The sequence below is a fragment of the Parasteatoda tepidariorum genome, chromosome 6 (genome assembly GCF_043381705.1).
Source record: "Parasteatoda tepidariorum isolate YZ-2023 chromosome 6, CAS_Ptep_4.0, whole genome shotgun sequence".
Classification (NCBI taxonomy): domain Eukaryota; kingdom Metazoa; phylum Arthropoda; class Arachnida; order Araneae; family Theridiidae; genus Parasteatoda; species Parasteatoda tepidariorum.
The window spans coordinates 16,201,713-16,221,585 of record NC_092209.1 but is presented as its reverse complement, the minus strand read 5'-3'; the positions used below and the strand labels follow the sequence as shown (position 1 = coordinate 16,221,585).

The window sequence follows — 19,873 nt, the reverse complement described above, 5'->3', positions numbered from 1 at the left end:
CGATAGAGCGAGGAAAATGAATAACTACTATGGGAAACACTTTCATCCAAAAATCAAACTGGTTCTAATATTTACCATTTATATTAAGCATTTTGAAAATGTTTTCTTTTACAGCTTAAATATTAATTTGGAGACGCTACTTTGTACAGTTGTTTTACTTTGTTTTTTAGAAGAGTTTAAAAAAACATTTTAAGATCAGAGATTACAAGTCACCCTATCTATAAGTTGATATAAGAAACAGTGGTAAAACAATTTAAGAATATTTTTTCAGTTACAGTAGACAACAACAACACATTCAGAATGATTTTTTTCAAATAAAGAAATAGTTTATCTATCATCGAAGAATTCTTAATATTTAATCTCATCAAAGTTACGGAAAATATTATAAGCAATCAATGAACTGGATTATAAAGGAAATATTATTAAAATTAGGGAAAAAAATAAGAAGAATCAGAATTATGTTAATAGAGTAAAAAAAAGAAGATTCATAGAGAATAAAAATATTGTTTTTGCCTCCAAAAAACGTACCATAAATCAAGTCGTTATCGTAGGCAAGAATATTTTTTTATTGTGAAAAAATCTCACTTATAAAGTCTTCATGGATGTATCTTTTCCATTTATTCAAGAAAAATAAATATCGACTAGCTTTAGTAAGAAAAAAGAAGTTACAGTATTTTTTTAAACCATTGGGCAGTAACGGTTTTATTTTTCATCGCTTCTGAGTTTTTAGATAAAAATAATAGCACATCAAAGCAGTCAAGTAAATATACCACGAAAAATGTTATAAATATCAGATACATATACATTAATTAGCAATAATTTCCTCGATTTATTGTAAATTAGTATAAAACAGAAAATTAATGATTAATGGATAAATATGCATAAAAAAATGTCATGCGTAATATCCGTTGAGAAATATCTAAAATATTTCATGGAATTCCAGAAATATTTATGGTCAACAAAATAAAATTATATTACACTAATAACTATATTAGTTAAAACTGAATACTATATTTTCTACATATGACTAACATCAAATGACCTCGAATATAAAATGTTATTGCTATGATCATTATATAGAAAAAGTGTAAGAAAATAGACGGGAAAAATATTCTTAACGCTAGATGGATCACGGTTTAGAATCCCTTTGCCGTCAGGCTAACCGTGGGAGGTTTTCCTCTCCATATAACGCAACTGCGGGTTAGTTGCATCAAGAAGTCCTGCACGAAGGCAAATTTCTTCCAAAACTTGATCTAAGGACGGGATAGCCTGGTTGGTAGGGCATTGGGCCTATGTTCAAGAGTTTGTGGGTTCGATCCCAGTCGGCCGAAGACTTCCCGTGTAGTGAATGGTGGCTGATGCACGTTAAATCTGTCGAGTCGCAAAGTCCACCATGTTCCTATAACAAATCAATACATCTGGGGGTACTGAACCAGGAGTTTCCTTGTCTTCTGGATTGGTTTAAAATTAGAAGGCTACGGAGTTGAACATTGGTAGTCGTAAACCCAAAATTGGGTCGGCTGTTCAACGACGGATATAATATAAAATAAAATACTTGATCTAAGAATTTCCTTGTCTTCTGGATTGAGTTCGAAATTAAAAGGCTATGGAGTTGAACACTGGAAGTAGTAAATTCAAAATTGGATCTTCTGTTAAACTACGGTTTAAAAAAATAAATAGCAGGCTTGGAAGTTAAGTTCTGCAGAAAAAGCGGATATAGCTTAGTTTTGATACCAAACGTCTTATATCTCATTTAAATGATCCATGAAAGATACATGAAGAAATATCCCTTCTAATTTCTTACACTTTAAAACATAATTTAATTATTCTCTCGAACAATTTAAGCTCGCCAACCCTGGATGTTAACACGAATGCGGAGAAAGTCGGAAAATTCACGCGTTAAACATATTCGCCGTATTTAATTTGAAAATTCTTAGCGTATCTTCGCACTTATTGCGTGGCAAGACCTACCCGTATATGTGCGAGAGAAGGTTTTAAGAGGGAAAATTAACTGCCTTGAAGTTGGTGTTGTCGACTTGGCACATTCTCAAACCATGTATAATCCCCCTTTTGTGGACAGCAGTCACTAGGGTGATTTTTCTTCCGGACCTTTTTCTTCTACCTTTTGATGAAAGGCGAAAACATTTTCTTTGTTTTTAAAAGTGCAATTACTGTCCAAGAAGTAATTGTTCATGCTTGTTTTTTTAGAGGAAAATATTGCTTTAGTGACAATTTTTTTCGGAGCTGTTTTTTTCCCTTCCTCAATTTATAAATGAGTTTAGTACCAAAAAAATGCGTTTTTTAGGGTAAGATCATTTTTCTAATTTATGACAGAAAAAAAATAAGTATACCAGTTTAAACAAGAGAAAACTCCTATGATGAAATTTTGAATTTTCATGCTAAGCAGAATTAAAGACCTTGTAACTAAGTTACGTGAAATTGGAAACTGCTTTGTATTGTATTGTTCGAAAAAAAAAATCGTTTTTTTTCCTTTCTTTCCAACATAGGATTTAATTGTAGTTTTTCGAAACTAACTTTACACTTAAGGCACATAATTATTATTCAATCATATTATCATCACCACAAAAATTCCCTGACAGTTCCAGGTAGTTTACTATTAGTAAATGAATACTATTAATTTAAATTATTTACAATTAGTAAGTGAATTTAAACAGCTGATATCTCTGACCAGGCGAAAATAAATTTTATTATAATCGATTTGCGGTTAATATTCCTTAAGAACTTCATACGTTAGACGCCGTTGTGACACTACCTATTACTGAAATTTATTATCACGTGGTCATTAAATTATTCTGTCAATCTTTGATTAATTTTGCGCAGTAAAAATTATGCAGCATTTTTGTTGATTTATAAATTATGAAGGGATAACGCTTAAAGAAATTAAACTTTAAAAGGCAGACCAGCTGCAACTAGTAGGAGATCATCAGGTCTATTATTCAACAAAAGGAAAATAATTATAAAAATTTAAGGATGAATTGCATCAAAATAATAAAACATCGAGAAAAAAAAGCGTTGAGAATTAAAATATGTGACGTCATCCTGATGCAACTTATCTTTGATAATTTTTATCATAATTCATAATTATGAAAGAATAACAGTAAGATAATAGTTTTGGAAATTATGGAACATAATTGCTGATTTACAAATTATTTTAGTTATACTTCAAAAAATTCACCTTTAAGAGATAGACCAGCTGCAACGAGTAGGAGATCATTAGATTTATTATCCGGTAAACGGGAAACGATTGTAAAAATCAAAGGATAAATTGCACCAAAATAACTAAACACCGAAAGAATTTTTTGAGAATTATAGATAGGTGACGTCATCTTGATGCAACTTATCTTTGATAATTTTTATCATAATTCATAATTACGGAAGAATAACAGTAAGATAACAGTTTTGGAAATTATGGAGCATAATTTCTGATTTACAAATAATTTTAGTTATACTGTAAAAAGAAAATCAACTTTACCAGTTGAAACGAGTAGATCATCAGATTTGCTATCCGGCAAACGGGAAACAATTATAAAAATCTAAGGATAAATTGCAAAAAATAACTAAACACCGAAATAATTTTTTGAGAATTATAGGAAAGTGACGTCAACCTGATGCAACTTATCTTAGATACATTTTATCCTAATGAAAGAACAGTAAGATAGTAATTCTATTACAGAAGATACCACCGAAAGACATCTATTAATTTAATGATTAAACGTCGATTTTAGTGAAAAAGTAATAAAGCTATCAACGCCAACGATTCAAACGATATTATTGACGGAAAAATTGAAAAGCGTTCCATTTTAGAAGAAAAAAAAAGATATATAAAAAGAACTGAAGAATCTTTCAAGCCAAGAAAAATTCAGTTCTAGGTAAAGAAGAGAAGAAAAAAAAATTGATCTTTTGAAACATCACAAGAAAAAATTCCATTTTTACACTTCAATGGTAACAAAGAGAAGGCCATTGAAAGAAACCGAAAAGCATGTGGTTACTCAAAAAATATAACATTTTCTTTACAAAGAGGAGCCACTTTTCTAGTGTTAGCAAAACAGTCTCATGCTAAGAAGATTTTATACCCAGAATTTCTGTAAAAAGGTTTAGATGAAAGTTTTTCCCTTTCATCTATTTTTTTCCCCTTCAAAAAGTCGTTTTATTTTCTGAAAAGTGACTAATATTATCCCAAAAAATGTCCAAAGAGTAAAAGACAGCGGAAGCGATAAAAATTAAATCTAACATGCAAATGGCAGCATGGAGAACTATTCTATGATATGCAGCATATTTTACGCCACTTAATTTTGAAAATATGGTTTTACAATGAGATTTTTCAGAGAATTCGGATTAAGGATATATACAACCAAGTACCCTGGATGGATTGTCGTAAAAGTTTAGAAAATATGCTAGTGTAATCAGTTATACCAAAAATAACCCAGACCCACAGTGAGGTTTTTCTCTCCATGTAACGCAAATGCGACTTAATTTCACCACTAAGTCCTCCACGAAGGCTAGTTTCTTCCAGAGCTTGATCCAGGAGTTCCCTTGTCTTTTGAATAGGGTTCAAAATTACAAGGCAATAAAGTTTAACATTGATAGTCGTTAATCACTTGTATACCTAGAGTATATATAAATATATACATGTCTTTTTTTGTTTAAAAAAAAATCCTTGAATTTGATACCTTAAGTATTGTTGTGCCAGTTGTAACTTTATTCTGAGTTACAAACATCTTATATTTAACCATGTGAAATTATTTCCTTTTATTAACTTTGCACCCCTACTGAAGATGCGACATCAATATCTATTCTGATTGATATTGTTTGTTTTCTTTGTTATATTTGCTTGTATTTCTAAGTAACGCTGTTTTCTGGATTTCATATTTAATATCCTACTTATTTGTTAAACTCTAATTTGAAAAATTTGAATATGTTTGTTTATGTGATTGAACTGTTGCGCGCACTTCGAACTTTCGGAGTTTCCCCGGATGCCCCTTTACGGGGGCGGGGTTAAGCTAGTTATTGTTAGTCGTTAACTCAAAATTGGAACGGATGTTCAACGCCGGTTTTAAAATAAAATAAAGTATGTAACAACAAAAGTGATTGAAACTTTCCTAATTATCAGGCAGGGAGATGATATTTGAGAGCTCTCGTTAGTCGAAAACTGGTCGATAAAAACGTAGTATTAAGTGAAACAAGAAAATATTCTATGAAAACATTTAAAAAACATATTTCGAGCGAGCTAACTTTAGAGGTTTTAATATTATGGAAAGATTTTACTATCAATAAGATATAACTAAGTAGAGACATAAAGTGAACTCAAAAATGATGCTTACAATTTTGTTAGAAAAAGTACCAACTTTGAAATAAGTTATATACACCATTTTTTTATGAAAAAAAAATAGTTTTGTCTAAAAAGGAATATAAATATTGTTTAAAAAATTCAGGACTGAAACATTAATAATCCTTAAGATTTTCAAACAGATTAATGCCTAAAAATTCGAAAAAAGAAAAATGCAAGACACTAGCAAGCTGAAACTATCAAAGTATGCTCATAAATTCGCCAAATGTGAACGACTTTATTATGATAAATATCCACTCTCAAAAGCGATTATAGAAAAACTTGAGATGACGTAATTTTCCTCGAGCGTCGCCAAGGGACGCACAAAACAAAATAATTTAGAAATTTACAATGAGCCCTTTCAGCCACGGCGATCACACAGGGAAAAAAATAGGGAAGGTAAGTGGCTGAGGAAGAAAGGGAAAATAACAGCTTTGTCTTTGGGGAGGGATTTTTGACGTTATTTAGCGACCCAGGGGACAGAATATTTATTGGCTCCTAATGAGCAACAAAAAACTCGCCAAAAGGTGATTATCATTAACACTTTTGATAAGAAACTTAGCTTAAAAGTTATAATGAAAGATTTTAACTAAGACTGAAGATAGAAAAGAATTCACGACATAATTAAATTGTATCTGATTTGGAGAGTAGATAATTAAGTGGGACATTTTTTAGTTTAACTTGTTTAATTAGATTTAAAAAATTTTCAAATAAAATTTTTTATATATTATCTTATGGAAAAATAATTAAACTATTATTAAATACACACGCTTTTTCGTCCTTATAACAGCAATGTTTAAACATTGTTTAAGATGGCTAATGTTTGATATTTATTATCTACTCTAAACAAAAGTATTGCATATAGTGCAAGTTTTAGAAATAATCTAATCAAATGACAAAACTTATAATACAAAAAAATTACTTTCCCTTCTGTAGTTGAAGTAGATGAATTTAGTTTATGGTTAGCATGAGCCATAACTTAAGCATTTAATTTTAAGAAGAATTTGCATAGAAGTCATACATATTTTAACAATTGGGGACTTGCATTTCAAGAAGAAGACGTCCCATACCCACACACGTGACCTATGACGTCAGCACCCACTAATCTTTATCAGCAAAATTGCGCATTAAAGTTGAGCTAAGTTTCTCTTTATAAGTTAGAATGTTTAACGATAACTTAATTAAATACAGAGACGTATATCACATCGAATAAGTTGAAATATAATTCTCTCTAGTCCACTTCTTTTACTTAACTTAGATTTCTTATTTGTTTATGTATTTTATTGTAACTGTGGTGTAATCAGCGTACTTTGTTCAATGTGTTAAGTCTCTGTGTAAATATATAGTGAAATAATTGAAATATTTGAGAAAGAATCTTTGTGAAAGAATTTAGAATATGTCACTTAAGAGAATTGATACTTGACGGGCTTAGCTTACTCAAAATATAATGGAAAGAACAGTTGCTAAAGTAAACAAATGCCATGTTTCAACAACCAATAAGGATCGAGAAACCCACACTACGTCACTTGCAGGTAAGCTATTAGTAGTAATATTTAATTGATTTCTAAAAGTGATTTCAAGTAATAAGAACTAAATTAAGTTTTAAAAAGGACTTTAAAAGAAAACTAGCACGGATGACATAAAATAAGATTTTTATTTATACATTTTTTATCACTCACAAAGAGCAAGAAGCATACCACATTTTGTTATTGCTGATCTTGCAAAATTAGCTTTTTCACCTTAATTGAAGAGTGGTCTAGTTTCATTTAAAATAAAACGGACTTAGCCACACTTTCATGTTTAAACAAGTCATTTCAATCTTATTTTATAACTGGTGTATCACAAACTAGATGAGATAAAAACATAATAAATTTGTTAGACTTTAAGACCCTAGGATCAGACTTACTATACTCGTTCCAAAGCTATTGTTTAGCATTGTCAAGGCTAGGGCAGTCTGGTTACATTATTTTTTATGGTTTTGCTAGGCTTTTTATCTGTAAATTAGATGATTTTTTTTATACTGAACCAATTAAAATACTGCGCCAACACACACAATACATAAAACATATAAATAAAACATACAAATAAATCATATCGTCAACTACTAGGTATTAATTTATGGAAGAAAATAAAAGTTTAGATACTTAAATTCATAAAAATAATTATTGATCATTTATGACAGAGGTATCAAACTGTGATGAAATTTTCTGCAGTTTTCAAATACAGAAATATTTTTATCGTTAGTTTAATAAATAAAAAAAAAAAGAAATGTGGGAATTGCAAATAAACGAAGCAGAAATAAATGAATGTTAACAAAAATTTCCCGAATCAATACATTCCAATATGGGACTCTGGCTCTTTTTGTGCATTTTTAAATTTTTTTCACAATATAAAATTAGGAGCCTTTAAGATCGGATTAAATTCCTCATAATTAATACTATTCTTTTCAATAGAATCTATATTTGTTGCCTCCTCTTTTAATTATACTCTGTTTCAAGTTAACAAAAAACCATTATCTCTATGGAAAGAGCCTGTTTGCATCCAAGTTCATGCCTAACGAATGCTATGCTCTCCAGCGCGAAAGAATATCAATATCACCAATTCTTGTAACGACGTTGCACAGCCTAGTTTTTGCTTCTTTTCTTATTAATAATAATAACAGTTATTAACAATAATCAATTAACAAGTAATAAGAGTTAATAAAAATGATATCTTAAGGTAACAAATATTCATCTTTCTATCCGCATTTAAAGAAACTGATGGAAGAAAAATAAATATTTGTTACTTGCAGACGATTTTTCTTCTATAGCGAAACAAAAGTAAAAATTCTTTGTCTCGCATTTGATTTGTTAAGAGCATACGAGTATCAGCATAAGACGCGCCATTTTCAGTGGTTCAATCAAATCCAATTATCTTGCAACGTCATATAATTGTTTATATTTAAAGAACCAATGTTCACCTTATTTATCAAAACATGGTGTATAGGATTCCAGTAAGGCTGTGAAATTATAGCCTTTTTTTAATAATTTTATGATATATTTCGTAAAAGATAGAACGAATTAAATCTGGCGTGTTTAAGTTTTAAAAAGCTTTTAAATTGTTTTTATTTGTATAATTTGATAACGAAATAAAAGGGAACTATCGCGGAATATTATTTAAATTCTATACCTCAATAATCTTTTCTTAACTTGCAACGGAGTATAGATTGTAAGAATCAGTAATGCGAACTATTTTATTGCGGCTATACATTACGTATCGTAGTATAAACAATGCTTAATATGAAATGTTGCATGAAAAGACAATTCTCTAAATTGTTTTTTTCTTTACACCAGATTATATACACATTAAGAATGAATAATCAAGAAAAAATGGAGAGAAAAAAATTGCTAGAAATATTTTTAAAATTGGATTTCTGAAACATGCAATATTTTAAAATAGAAGATTCCCAGAACATATTTTAAGCAAACGGGAATGAGCTAGAACGGAAATATGAATGAACGCGAACATAAAAGGAGGCGGCTAGAGAAATACAATTTTTGTCGCTTTTAACCATGGCAGGGATAAAGCACTTAATCAATTTAGAAATAACTGTCGCCAAAAACTCAACATGGGCACAAAACACAAAAGGCAACAGCATGCAGAAACTATTCCTACGGAAGGCATTAATTGAAATCTCTGTACCCAAAAAGAACTAATAAATCTGAAATTGCGGAATTCGCCAACAACCGGCGTTCTCTGTGCGATAACTGTCAGATGGCGAGAACACTTCATTCGAAAAGCTATTAAGCAAACCCGACGATGAAACAATTTGCATATTTGGCTGAAAATTACGTTTACCGAATAATGAGTGGTGCTCGACTAAGAGAGGAAGAAAATGAAATCATAACCGTGGGGGCCCAGGGGCAATTAATTTATAGGATAGGAGAAAAATGTCAAGGTCCTCGAGTGCTTAAAACCTAAAACAGTTAAGGCACAATGCGGGCGAAAAATAATTAATGGCAACGGCGGAATGGGGATAACAATTGAAAATGGGAAACTTATTGAAATTGACTGGAATTTCAAGAGATGGGAATACGCAATTTTGGAATTCCAAACATATGTTCTGTAATAGAGACAGACTTCATCATTTTAAAAAAATATTTTTATTCCTAATAAAAAAAGAATGTTACAGAAAAGGCATGAATAATTAAAGAAGGTAGAATAATGTTTCAACAGAATTTTTATTTATTATGTTTTTGAAATTGAAATTTCTTAAGCGAAGATGTTCATTTTTTGATGAAAGCCCTTCGAAAATCAGTCTTTAAATTATTCGTATGGTTTATGTCAATCTGTAGCTTAAAGCCCTGATAATTCTTTACTGCAAATGATTTTAGTTAAAAATTGTAGTTTTGCGGTGCTATGGTACTTAAATTGCGGCTTTGAAAAAAAAGTTCTTTTAGAAGAAAGAGCTTCTAAATTGTTAGCATAGATTTATAGCTTACGTTAATCTGAAGATTTAAAGCAGTAATAATTCTTTACTGCAAATGATTTTAGCTCAAATTGTAGTTTTGTACTGTTATGGTGCTTAAACTGTGGCTTTTGTTTTATTTTTTTGACGTAAGAGCATTAAAAAACACCCTTTAAATAATTGCTAGATTTATAGATTACGCCAACTTGAAGCTTACAAACAATAAACGAATGCAAGACTCAATCTTTTTTTCCTAACACAACAAGACCAAGCAAACGTATAAAGTTAATTTACTTAAATGTCACTTAGAACCACCAATTATTTTTTATCTTCTTCATAGCACAACGACTAGAAAAGGAAGAACTGATTGGTTCTAAATGGAATGGTTCTTTAGCGATTTTCATTTTAATAAATTAGCTTTTAAGAAATGGAGACTATGTCTCCCCCCCCCCTCTCCTCTGCTTCTGATTGGCGAAATCTGCAAACACATTCATTAAAATTGTTCAAGTCACAGCATTCGCCCTCTTGAGATTTTAGTGACTCGTTGATTGTGTATTGCTAAAGGCACTCAAAACCATCTTTCACCTCCGTAAAAAGCAAAGATTGTCGGTATCTTCATCTACTGAGAATTGTAAAATCGTCTTAGCCAAATAAATTGTTGTTGTTGCTTCTAATGCTACTTACTAATATCAGCAAGTCTGCTTGGTGAAACCAAGCGAATCTAAGGCAGAGGGTGCGTTTCTTACTTTCAGTGACGTCATCTATGGCCAAGAATACGACTTAAACCGCACACTCGTCACAGCCCATTTACAGGGCGGCCCCATTCATGCATCCATTTATTTATCAACAGATCATAATTTTGATCTGAACCAGAGAACGGTCAATTTTCAATTCAGTACACCCAGAGGCATAATTTGTTGAAGGCATGGAGGACTCTGTGAACCGACAGATTCAACACGCACCAGTCACCATTCATTAGACTGTTCGGCCGGACGGGGATTGAACTCAAGACCTCTTGGACATGGGCCAAACTAGGCTATCCTGTCCACCAAATAAATTAAAATGAGTATATAAAGATTACATTAAGATTTTTTTAGAAATCACGGACTTTCTGTCATAAGATTGATGAATTTTGAGCAATAAAAGCTTTCAAACAATCATTTTATTTGGTACGTTAAATTGCAGTTTAAATTCTGTTAAATAATAAAACGTTAAAAAAACTCGTAAGAAATTATGAATAATTCAGAAACTAAAAGAGAAACAAAAAAAGGTTTCGGATAAAAAATAAAAAGGGAGGGTAAGAAAAATTATTTCCCATCACACTTTTAAAAGTACCATCTCATAAATATTTATCGGGAAAACTTTCCTTAAATGTTCATGAACTTAGTATAAATATATATATAAGAAAATACTCAATTCAGCAATCCGATATTTTTCTCGGAGAGAATTGTTTTTCATAAGATTATTGAAATTTAGTGTTGAATAACCCCTTTAATGGAAACGTTATATTTCTGTTCCAGTTTGAAACAGTAACATCTTTTAAATATTAAAGAACAAAGATTTATCAGCAAACCTGGCTTGGGTTCAATCACCCTTTTTTTTTAATCATAAAAGCAACTATATTTATTTATTTTTACTTAACCTACTTATTTAAATTACGAAATTTATTGGTTAGGTCGTATTGCCGTTATATCATCTTCAACAGGAGTAATAATAATAAATAATATAACATTTATTATGATTACCAAACACAATTTATTATGATTTTTAATACTTTCAGATTCAGACAACTCAAAAGTAAATTTTTAAATTATGTTATTATTTTCACTTTAATGTAAAATAAAAGTATACGAAAGTACAATTTAAGTATAAAGAACTTGGCATAGAGAATTACGAAGTGGAAAGATTTAGTAGACATGAAATCCCTGTAAATCTAATACTTTGCAACAAGAGTTATCGAGAGAAAAAAACAACTTCATCTATTCAATAAAGTAAACGTTCAGAAGAATTTCAACGCGGTTTAGACAACTGATCATATTCATTTAAATCATTGAATGTGTTTTGCAGAAGTAGAGAAATAATTTGATCCCTGTAAATCTATTACTCTGCAATAACAGTTATCGAGGGGAAAAAACAACTTCATTCATTCAATAAAGTAAACGTTCAGAAGAATTTCAACGCGGTTTAGATAACTGCTCTTATTCATTTAAATCATTGAAAGTGTTTTGTAGCAGTAGAGAAATAATTTGATCTCTGTAAACCTATTACTCTGCAACAACAGTTATCGAGAGGAAAAAACAACTTCATCCATTCGATAAAGTAAACTTTCAGAGGAATTTCAATGCGGTTATGCAACTGATTTTATTCATTTAAATCATTGAATGTGTTTTAGTAGTAGAGAAATAATTTGATCCCTGTAAATCTATTACTCTGCAACAACAGTTATCGAGGGGAAAAAACAACTTCATCCATTCAATAAAGTAAACGTTCAGAAGAATTTCAACGCGGTTTAGACAACTGATCTTATTCATTTAAATCATTGAATGTGTTTTGTAGCAGTAGAGCAATAATTTGATCCCTGTAAATCTATTACTCTGCAACAACAGTTATCGAGAGAAAAAAACAACTTCATCTATTCAATAAAGTAAACGTTCAGAAGAATTTCAACGCGGTTTAGACAACTGATGATATTCATTTAAATCATTGAATGTGTTTTGTAGCAGTAGAGCAATAATTTGATCCCTGTAAATCTATTACTCTGCAACAACAGTTATCGAGAGAAAAAAACAACTTCATCTATTCAATAAAGTAAACGTTCAGAAGAATTTCAACGCGGTTTAGATAACTGCTCTTATTCATTTAAATCATTGAATGTGTTTTGTAGTAGTAGAGAAATAATTTGATCCCTGTAAATCTATTACTCTGCAACAACAGTTATCGAGAGGAGAAAACAACTTCCTCTATTCAATAAAGTAAACTTTCAGAGGAATTTCAATGCGGTTTAGACAACTGATTTTATTCATTGAAATCATTGAATGTGTTTTAGTAGTAGAGAAATAATTTGATCCCTGTAAATCTATTACTCTGCAACAACAGTTATAGAGAGGAGAAAACAACTTCCTCTATTCAATAAAGTAAACGTTCAGAAGAATTTTAACGCGGTTTAGACAACTGATCTTATTCATTTAAATCAGGAATGTGTTTTGTAGTAGTAGAGAAATAATTTGATCCCTCTAAATCTATTACTCTTATCGAGAGGAGAAAACAACTTCATCCATTCAATAAAGTAAACTTTCAGGGGAATTTTAACGCAGTTCCAGATTGTAGACCTTATTTAATAAATGCTTCTTGTAGTATTCTAGAAATGATTAGATCCCTGTAAATCCATTACTCTGCAACTACAGTTACCTAAAGGAGAAAACAACTTCACCAATGCAATAAAGTAAACGCTTAACAGGAATTTTACCGATGTTTTTTATTCCAGATATTCCATTAATTTTAATTCTTTTTTGTAGTTTTTAAGGAATAATCCATAAATGAATGATTGTTAAAGTGCGAATTTATTGTAAGTTCAAATAATTTGAGTTAAAATCAGTAGATTATACTTCCCACATCATTATGTAAACACAAACCGGTTTAATCAACATAAATATTGGCCTGGGATTAATTGGAGTTTATTGTGAAAACCTAAAAGAGGTAATAGGTGAAAAAATGCAACTTAATGAAAACAATATTAGTAATTCGATACAAAAAAAAAACATCATTCTGCACAAAGTTTTACATTATGTTGCTTTATATTGAATTATTTATGATCTCTTTTTAATTTCTAGTAATTTATCAGTAGATATGATATTTTTGTATGTTAATAAAACAACTTTGAAGGGTATTTAGTAATATTTAAAATAATAACACCCTGAAACAAAAATAAAGTTAGGTAATAGCGAGTATAATTTTAATATAATAAGTTATATAATAAATAAATATAAAAAGTTTTATAATAAATAAATATAATAAGTTTCAAACAAATGAAATTCAAAAATTTATTTAAGAATTAAAAGTTTGTAAGTATTGCTCTATAAGTTATTTATACACAGAATTAATTTAACCACTGTTGAATTTTTAATGAAGTAAAAGACGTACTACAATTTAACAAAGTGTGCAAAATTTCAAACATTTTTTTTATAAATATTATAAGCACACTTTAAATATTACACATGATTTGCCGTGATTGATAATTTTATTTTTAAGATAAATAGATATAGTTTTCAGTTCGCTAAGTAATAATTAAAATATCCCCAATTGATATATTGTAGCCCCCAAAAGATAATTTTTTTCAGCGGCTTTCTTCCGAAAAGAACGTGCTCCCTTAGTATATAAGAACCATATTCAGAAATATTCCAATTAAATTATGCTATCGACAACTCAACTAAGTAAATTTGATCTCTCAAAACAATACCTATCGATTCATTAGTAAATCTGCGGAAGCCGTTCCACTCCATTTAAACACAGAGATTTAAACCATTTATTCTATGGGTTAAAGTAAGATATCAGTTCAGAATTTCAATAATTAGCATAAGAGAGAGGGGGGAAGGAATTGCTCTTAAAATTACATAACAAGTTCTCTCCTCCCGGTTTAAACGGCCCTTTGACAGAGGCGGTCAATTAGGTCAGCTGACGTTGTGGCAGGTCGGTTTATTTGACTGCCAATCAGTTCTCCGCCCTGGGGTGGACAGGGCAACATGATTCATGAATCGAATGTCCAGGAAAGCTAATGAATAGATGGATGCCTTAAAACCACCGATGACGGACCCAGAACGGGCCGACATGTTAAGGAGGAGGGAGGGAGGAGGTGAGGAGAGGAAATTGATGAATGGTTAGTGATGCAGTTTGTGCAACACAGCTGGCTAGAGAATATACGTGGTTCAATTGATTGCGAGTTGCATTAGATTTGAAATTCATCATAATAGTACATAACGGACTTGGAGATAGTTTGGTTTGAACTTTAGAAGCTTTGATAGAGAATCTCAGTTAGAAAAGAATCCATAGTTTGGTAGAATATTTCGATTTTTATCTAAGTCCAGCAGGGTTGTAAGAAAACCCAGGTTTTTCCAGAAAAAAAAACCCCACTCACTGGATTTTTTTCCGAGTTTCAGTAGGTTTTTTCAGAGTTTAATTCGGTTTATTTTTCACATTTAAGTTTTTAATCATTTTTAAAATTTTTTTTATAGTCTTAAATTAGATTTTGCTGTATTAATAAATACCATTAATTTAATTAACAATCAAGTCCCTAACAACCATAATTATTAATACATTTTATTATGAACGTCATTTACAATAATATTTTTAATTACAGTAATAGGACCTAATTACCATTGTAGGATTAACCTATCTATTTTAGAATCATAAAAAACTAATAAATGTTTAAGCGAAGAAATAAATTATTGATGTAAATTCAAATGAAAGAAATCAATTTTCAAAGAAAATTTTTAATATGAAAAATGTATTTATACAATGGTGTATTGCACTACTTAACCAACTATGTTATTATGTCCTATGTTGTATACAGCGAAAGAAATATTCTAGAATTAGCTCTAGTATTTCAATAACAAGGAATACATCAGAACAAGAATTTTGGAACAGCTATTTCACTAGTTAAAAATTGAAAGGTACTATGTTTTAAAAATATCACCTGTAACTGTATGTAATAAGGTTGGGGAAATAGTATTTAATATATACCTGTAATTTCGATTGCATTGTGAATTCGTGTGTCAGGCATTTTGAGAAAATGCCCTAGTATATTATTTGCAATCATTAATAATATTGGTTTTAAAAAGGTTAATTAGAAATTTTAAAGCGCAGAATATAAAAATAGTGGATTGTAATGCATGCAGTTTATATTTTATTTTATAAATTATAAAACTGAATAATGATAAAACCTATTAGGGTATTTTTAAAGGGTTTATTCGATAAAACCCAACCCCGCGTTCTTTCCGGTAAGGTAAAATCATAACTCTAGAGTCCAGTTAATGTACCTTTCTGTATCCGGGGATGAGTTTCTTTTTTTTGTGTGAACAATCTTATCATAATTTTGTGAATTTAAAATTCACAAAGAATGGTGCTTTATTTAACCAGAGAATTGTTTTCGTGAATGTGTACAATAAGGTACAGTTTTGTAATGTCACAAAAAAAAAAGCATTTGTTATATTTTTGAAATAAATTATACTTTTCTTATTTAAGTTGAATTCTTTGATTTTCTTAAAGATACCTTTAAAACTTCAGTTTATAATTAGCAAATTTTATAAATGTTATTATAATAAAAATATTAGTAAAATTAAATCATAACAATACATTTCAAAACATTATTACTTTCACTACTCATCTATACTAATACATCAGTAAAGACTCTTATCATCTCAAAATTTTCATTTCATTTTAAATTTTATAAAAAAAAAAAAATAATTTTACTGATTTTTTTCCAAATCTATTTCAATAATTTTTAATAACTCAATATTTTCTATAATTTTCAATAATTACTTTACAGCTTCTAAGTTTAAATAAAAAAGAATCTTGGCAGAATTTTTCTTATTCAATTAAAGTTTCAAAAGTAAACTAGCCACAATTTTTTTTAATGAAATTAGATTAAATTATAACAGCTCTCAATTTTAAATAAATTTACACGATAAATAAAGGGAATCACAGTTAATCTAAATAAAACAAACTTTAAATAGTAGATTTAAACTTTAGACAGTAATTTGTGAGTTTTAAATTATAAATAAAAAAGAAAATAAACAGAAAAATGATTTTCGTCTGTAAACATTATTTAACAGGGCAAATATACAGAGAGAATTTTAAACATTAAAAGTTAAAATAAATTATAACAAGAAATAGTAAAGGAATAAAAACAGTAACAAAAAAAATCGTTTTAAATGAAATGCTTTGCTTTTACGGAAAAAAAAAAAATGTTTCCTACGTGATTATTGTTTTAAGACTCAAATAATTGTAATATTCGCTTCTTGTTTAATGCGGATGTTACTTTAAAGATAATCATGCATTTATGTGTGAGTAAAAACGCACACAATAAATAATACACATTAACCTCACATTCATATGTAGATGTATCTGTAAGAAAAAAATCATTCTAACTTGAAAATAACATCCCAACTCCTTATTGAAACAGTCAGCAAATAAAACAATTTTTAACAATTAATAAATTAGAATGAAATATATTTATTGCACTTACCAAAGGTTTTCGTCAGTAGTTGGAACAAAGCAAATTTCTTATATATTTAAGGCGAGCCTGTTTCGGGAATGTTCAGCCATTTTAAAGTGGTGCTGTAAAAGTAAAAAGAAATCATAAGGATTTACTAATAACTAAATATTTACATATTTATTCATGAAGTTTTAAAGCAAATTCGAAAAATAGAAATTGTTAATCAAAAATTTAAATTCGTCTGACTCCAAGAGATGGCAGCACTAATTAGAAATTTTTCGTTCAGCCACGAGAGTTCAGCCTCTTCACCATTCCTGAATGAATGGAATGCAAGAATATTAAAACAAAAATTAACTAATAAATTAAAAAAAAAACAAACAAACAAAAAAAAAAAAAACATAGTAATGATAAAATTTTTTTACTCTTACATAAATCAATTAATATTTTGAGATTGATTTTTGCATTCTCTGAAAAAATTATTATTTTTATTTCGGTAATAAGTAAATGTTAAAAAAGTAAATTAGAATATATCAAAACAACAGAAAAAAGATTATTGATACATAATAATTAAATAACAGAAATTTGTTTAAATTAAAACTATTATTTTAGAAAACCACTTAAAATTAAATTTATGATAAATCTTAGCTTTATCAAAATTTTCTAAGAAACCTTATTTGTTACTAAAATTAAATATCAAATTTTTAAAACAATGCAATTAAACTTGAATGAGAGTTTAATTAAATTTTTTTAATACGATTTAACAAAATTTGATACTTTAACAACATATTTTCAAAGTTTATTTATTTTTTCAAACATAAAGAAAAATTTTAAAAGAAAAAAAAAAAAAAAATGAAACTTGTACAGAATATTTACAATATTTGAAATCATGTTTATTTTTATCTAAATGCTACATACATTATACAGACAGGTCAAACAATTTATGCTTAAAACTAAAAAGTTTTCTTAAGTACATTTTAAAGTAGAACTGAAAGTTTGAACTTTCAGTAAGTAGCCAGTGGCCGGTATACAAATAATTTAGTAGCCACTTTTTCCTCAAACCCAATGAGTTGAGCAATGGTGGATCAAGGGATAGAGCACTCGCCTCTCAACGAAGTGACCCAGGCTCGAATCACAGTGATGGCTGGTTGATACGAATTCCACGCTCGGCTCGCACAGTGTTAAAGTAAAATATCCTCACATGGTAGACGGGTGATGAGTTAAGACTTTTTTTTAAAACCAAAATATGATTTGAAGTTAATGTAGTTTAAGAATTCAATAAAATTAAAGTGGTGAGTAATTTATACTGAGTAAAAAATAAAATTATCATTGAAAGAGGATTATAATTTTATTTTGAACAGACGACTCAATTCTGTGTTTACGACTATCAAAGTTCAATTCCGCAAACTTGTAATTTTGAACTCAACCACTGAAAACCCAGAAGACAAACGAACTCCTGGATCAAACATTAGGAGAAACTAGCCTTCGCGAAGGACTTTTTGTAGCCCATATCTTCGTTATATGGAGAAGAAATCCACTGAAACCTCCCATGATTAACCCAATGTCAAAAGGATTCTAACCCAAGATCCGTCTACCACTGAGGATATTTTACATTAGCACCGTAGCAGGTGCGAGCCAGATGAAGAAATCGTCTCAACAAGCCACCATTGAGATTCGAACCTGGCTCACCTCATTCTAACGTTCTTTTCCTTTAGTCACCTCAGCCCAATGATTTTTCTGCGGCCCACTTCCAAAAATTGTTGTGCAGGCATCCTTAAACTAAACTATTTGGATCATATTTACTAGAATTACTTTTACTTTGAAGGTTAAAAATACTGTCTCGAAAAAAATTTATTTTTATTTAAAGAAAGTCAAGTTTTACGAGTCTGACTATCGAATTAAAAATGTCGTTCTACATTTTTAGAAAAACTAAAGTAGATCACTAGGATCATAAATTAAATCTCAGTGAAAATCCAATCATTAAAGCAAAAGTATTTTCAGAGTGTTTATTTCACACGAAATTGGGCAACTTTTTTCATGTACAACAAATATTGTAATATATTATTTACTTTCTGATTATTATTACTTAGTTCTCATATAAATACATTATTCAAAATAATAGCTAAAAAGTTAACATTAGCCACTCAATTTTGAGTGGATTTTTCCCGTTTCACAAGTAAAAAAAAAAAAAAGAAGTCCTAGAACGTCTCACATTTTATAATTTTTCTGGTAAATAGAGTAACCAAAAATCATTTTTTTTAAAAATATAAATCGGATTTTTGCTTTATTTAAATCTGATGTACTTTTTACATTTACTAACTAAAATTCCGATAAAATTTATTAATAAAACTTATAACACTATTGAAGAGCTTAGAGGCTGAAACAGGTAAGTGATATTTTTGGGAGTATATTTATTAATCAGGGAAAATACCATAAAGTAGTCGCATCAATCTGGGTATATTTAATGTAGCTGAATTGCTTTTGATTTCACGGTAGTTTTGACATAACCAATCCGCATTAGTTCTAGTTTGAGTATACTTGTAAGATTTTTCAACCACCCAGTTCTTCTATTATTGCTTAAAACAATATTATATATAAACAATATTGTTTTGCGCTGTAAATAATCAGCAATATCAGTATATAGCAAAAATAATACTATGTATTAAAAAATTACTATTAAATTTCTGCAAACTAGCCATTGAATAAAATCATAATAACTCTTATTCAAGCTGTACACTTTCATAAATTGTAACTAAATTTCATTATTTATATATGCTACTAAGAATGATCGAAATTTGTGGTTGTTGACTTCCACCGGTGTATGTTGACAATCGCTTTGGTAAATGTTCGAAATATATACTAGTTCTAGTTA

The 19,873-nt window shown here is 29.4% G+C and overlaps 1 protein-coding gene across 5 annotated transcripts in view; it reads right to left on the bottom strand.

Moving 5' to 3' along the window:
• LOC107452053 (tyrosine-protein phosphatase Lar) overlaps positions 1 to 19,873 on the bottom strand; it is a 204,009-nt gene that overhangs the window by 100,106 nt on the left and 84,030 nt on the right. For all 5 annotated transcript variants that reach the window (XM_043043655.2, XM_071182029.1, XM_071182030.1 and 2 more), the window contains one exon: positions 17,035 to 17,126. The gene's annotated coding sequence lies outside the window, so the exon portion shown is untranslated. The remainder of the gene's footprint in view (positions 1 to 17,034; positions 17,127 to 19,873) is intronic.